Source organism: Hyaena hyaena, unplaced genomic scaffold, assembly GCF_003009895.1.
Source record: "Hyaena hyaena isolate Hyena2069 unplaced genomic scaffold, ASM300989v1 scaffold_18, whole genome shotgun sequence".
In the NCBI taxonomy this organism is placed as follows: domain Eukaryota; kingdom Metazoa; phylum Chordata; class Mammalia; order Carnivora; family Hyaenidae; genus Hyaena; species Hyaena hyaena.
Genome location: NW_024080649.1, coordinates 2,261,042 through 2,265,513, shown reverse-complemented (window position 1 = coordinate 2,265,513; position 4,472 = coordinate 2,261,042). Strand labels below are relative to the sequence as shown.

General features: G+C 45.4%; 1 long non-coding RNA gene across 1 annotated transcript; it reads right to left on the bottom strand.

The window, feature by feature from the left end:
* Positions 1 to 227: 227 nt before the first annotated feature.
* Positions 228 to 4,254, bottom strand: LOC120223451. Its single transcript, XR_005526298.1, has 2 exons — positions 4,224 to 4,254; positions 228 to 631 (listed from the first exon to the last, which is right to left on the bottom strand). It is a non-coding gene; the product is annotated as an uncharacterized LOC120223451 (long non-coding RNA).
* Positions 4,255 to 4,472: the final 218 nt, after the last annotated feature.

Below are 4,472 nucleotides of genomic sequence, written 5' to 3'. Positions count from 1 at the left end.
CAGATGCCCCAGGTCAGGTGTCAGGGCGGCAAGAAGGGCTCTTGTGGCTTCCTAAAGCCAGATCCCATTTTCCCAGAAACAGGAGTGCCTGGCTGGCTCAGGCAGAAGAGTATGTGACTCTTGATCTTGGGATCAGGAGTTTCAGCCCCACGTTGGGTGTAGAGATTACTAAAAAAAATAAACTTAAAAAAATAAGAACACATGAATAAAAGTCACATGGCACTATGTAAATGGGAAATGCAATGGGGACTTTTAATCATCTGCTTATATTGTGTACTGCGTTTGGGTTGAGAAATTTTTGAGTATGTTTGAATTTTTGGTTGAAACTGCCTGGTGGCCATTCCCCAGCTGACTCCTCCACTGAGGTTTCCTGAAGTCCTTGGGTCTTCAGTGAGAGTCCATGTCAGTCATGCCGGGAGGGCATTTCTTCTCCTTAAAGAGCTATTCCAATTCAATCACCAGACTGAAAGGTATTCATTCACTTTGCAAGTGTTTTTTGGGCACTACCAGGTTTAAAGTTCTGTTCCAGGTACTGGGTCTGAAACTCTGGGCAGCCTATTCCTCAGGACAGTCACACTGAAAAGGATCTCTGTGTTCTCTCCCACTTTTCTCAGCCCTGTGAGGAGATGTGCTGCAAAGACAAATGTGAGAATCAGGACATGGCCATCCGGTGACTCCCAACTTACCAGTAGTATTAATTTTGTATTGCTGCTATGACAAATCAATACAAACTTAGGGGTCAAGACAAATGTATTCTCTTATGGGTTTGGAAGTCAGAAGTCCAGAATCAGTTTCACTGGGTTCAGGTCAAGGTGTCAGCAGGGCTGGTTCTTTTGGAGGCTCTGAAGGAAGAATCCTTGCTTTCTCAACTTCCAGTGGCCACCTGTATTCCTTGCCTTGTGGCCTCTTTCTTGACTTCAAAGCACATCACTCCAATCTCTGCTTCTGTCATCACATCAGCTTTCTAGCATCCTTCTTCGACCTTTCCTCCCTCTTCTAAACACACTTAAGATTACTTTTAGGGACTACCAGATAACCAAGGATAATCTCCCCATCTCAAGATCCTTAACTTTATCACATTTTCAAAATCCCCTTTGCCATATAAGATAACCTTCACAGGTTCTCGGGAAAGCCATTATTCATCCTACTGTGCCAGCCCAGAACAAAGCTGGGTGAAATTTCTCTCTCATGCCTCACATCAGAGCATGAGCTCCTGCCAGCACCTGGCTGGGTTTAGCACCCTATCCAAGCAAATCTCCCTGAAAATCTAAGATTTTCCTGGGGACTTAGAAATTTTTCTGTCAGCTTTTTAGTTATGAGGCTGCCTCCGTGGCCAGGTATCCTGAGATGGCCACTCAGTTGAGCATTGCTGGCCTCCCTGGCCACTCCTAAGGCCCTACTCTGGCTTCAGGAAGGGTTTCTTCTTTTTATTTTTTATTTTTTAAATTTTTTTAATGTTTAATTATTTTTTTAAATGTTTTTATTTATTTCTAGGAGAGAGAGAGAGAGAGAGACAGTGTGAGTAGGGGAGGGTCAGAGAGAGGGAGTCACAGACTGAAACAGGGTCTAGGCTCTGAGCTGACAGTCAGCAAAAAGCCTGACGTGGGGGTCGAACCCACGAACCTTGAGATCATGACCTAAGCGAAAGTCAGACGCTCAACCGACTAAGCCACCCAGGCACCCCGGGTTTCTTTTTTTTAAAGCCAAGAGAGCTGGCCTAACAAGGCTTGTTGCCAGATGTCAGGTTTTCTAAAAGTAATTTGCCTCAGAAATGACTTGTCTTTGGCCACTGCCAGGGGCTCCACTGTGATCACCTGTCACTGCTGCCACCAAGCCCTTCCAGCCAACAGTGCTGCCTGGTGGGACCTCTACTGCCTGCTCCCTGCTCTTTCCTGCCTCAATGTGGGCACTTGGTCCCCATGCTGGAACCACCCAGACATCTCCATGTAGGATGACGAACTGTCCCACGTGGCCTGGGACTGAGGAGTTTCCTGGGATGTAGGACTTTCAGTGTTAAAACGGGGATGGTCCCAGGCAAACCGGGATGACTAATCCTCATCTCTATATCTCAGAATCTGGAGGCCTCTCAAGCAGCCCCAGAGAGAAAAGAAGTCTCTCTGTCATCCAGTATTAAGACTAGTTTCATTTCTAGCCTCAAAATTAATCATTTCCAGGATAGTTACCTAAGTCAATTAGTTTTTTCATGAGTAACTGTCCCTCATCCTCCAGGACCCAACTAGACAATCATCAAATAATCTGAGAGGGGTATATATCCCAAAGTCTGGGAGGCTCTGTCCAACCTGGGCATTACCCTCCTCATTAGAGCTAAAATAAAACAGCCTTCCTTATCAACTGAGCCTGTTGCAGGCAACTCAACAGGATGTATGCAGAGGCCCCAAGCAGTGAATTGCTGGGAATGACAAAGTAAAGCATATCTATTATTGAATATTTTCTGTGAGTCCAGTACTAAACTAGGGTATGCAGCGGAGGTTGATAACCTAGAACTTACGCCCTTAAGAACTCACAAACCCCAGGTCTTGGGGGATCCCAGTTATTTCCTACTGGCTTGATTTGAAATCTGGATGTTGGGGTGGGTCCACAAAGAGGGGTTGAAACCTAGATTCCACCTGCTCCAGAAGAAGATGCAGCCCTTTGTATCCCTTCAAGGAAAAGGCTTTCCTGGGGGAAAATCTCATTTCTTGATGGCACACTCATTCCTGGGGCTGACTGCTCACCTCATGAAAGCACAAGAACATCAATTATCTTGTCATTTCCCCCCAACACGTAGGTCAAGATTTCTGTGAGCCAAATCAGCCCTAGCTGTAGGTAAAACGTCACCATCAAGGTGCAAATGAAACTTCCAATTCAGACGTCTCCTGGGGCAGACTGTGTTATAAGAACGTGCGTGGGCTTTGCTCAATGACATGTCAAGCAGACAAATGCATATCTGGTGCCATCTATATTCAAGGCTGCCTTACCAGGCACCAGGAGGGCTTTCCTGAATAAATCTCATAGGCTTTAGTGGGAAGAATCCCCACCGACAAGTTCATCTCCTTTATTTGATGGGTGAATAAACTGAGGCCCCAGAGAATAGGGAGGGATGCCCAGGAAGCCATTAGAGCAGAAGGGGGACAGAAAATTGAACTGAGTCCTGGATTCCAGACCTCCCTCCACCAGGCAACATTGCTATCAGATTGATTAATTAGGCAGGGAGCATGGGTGGCTTACTCGGTTAAATGCCCATCTTCAGTTCAGGTCACAATCTCATGGTTCATGGGTTTGAGACTGGCATCAGCTCCACACTCACAGAGTGGAGCCTATTTGGGATTCTCTCCATTCCTCTCCCTCTCTGCCAACCACCCTCCCCCACCCCCACTTGAGCTTTTTCTCTCCTTCTCTCACTATCAAAAATAAATAAATAAATAAACTGGAAAAAAAAAGAGAGAGAGAGACTGGGCACTTGGGTGACTCAGTAGGTTAAGGCTAGGGCTTTTGATTTTGGCTCAGGTCATGATTTCATGGTTTGTGAGTTCAAGCCCTTCAATGGGCTCTGTGCTGATAGTGTGGAGCCGGCTTAGGTTTCTCTCTCTCCCTCTTTCTCTGCCCTTACCACACTTGCACTCTTTCTCTCAAAATAAATAAACTTTTAAAAATATTTTTAAAAACTGATTAATTAGGGAATAGACCAATAGTATAAGCTGACTGCAATGGAACCTGGATGAACTGCTTGCACTGGGCTAATTGCTTTCTGGGTATTATGTCATTTACTAGGGTGCCCAATTGTCCTAGCTTGTCAACCACTGAGGGGTTTCTCTGGAAGCAGCACATCCACTGTGAAAATGGGAAAGTTTCAAGCAACGATGAGTTGGTTACACTACATTTAATTCTCTCAAAAACTCATGAAGGAGCCACTATTGTTGCTTCCATTTTACAGATAAGAAAGTTGAGGTTTACAGATGCTATGTGACTTAAGGTCTCACAGTCTGTAAGCTATAGAAGCAGCACTGAGACTCAGGAAATTCAACTCCAGAGCCCACCAGTTTAACCACTAAATTATAACTTCCTAAAAGGTGGGGAATCTTGCAAATTTTGGCTTTTGAGCATATGTATTTGGGAGATATTTTTTCTGGAAAGAGAGCCTAAGGCACTGATCAGGACCCCACAGAGGCTGAAGAGAAAGTGTAGGGTGGTACAACAAAGGGTCCCTCACTGAGTTTACTTACTCTGAAGATAAGAAAGTGTTCAACCATGAGATCAGGACTCAGGCACAACCCTAGGAAAGCACACAGAGGGTGGGAGGTAAGCAACACTGGACCAGGTCCTGAGGAGTTGTGAAATCAACTTCCCTGGAAGTGTTTACAAAGGGGAGAGTCTCTGTTTGGCTGCTATGACTCAAGCTTGACCTCCACAATGTTCTGGGGATGTGATCCCTTGAGGACCCCAATTTGAAAAGGCAGAAAGCAGCTCTAAGC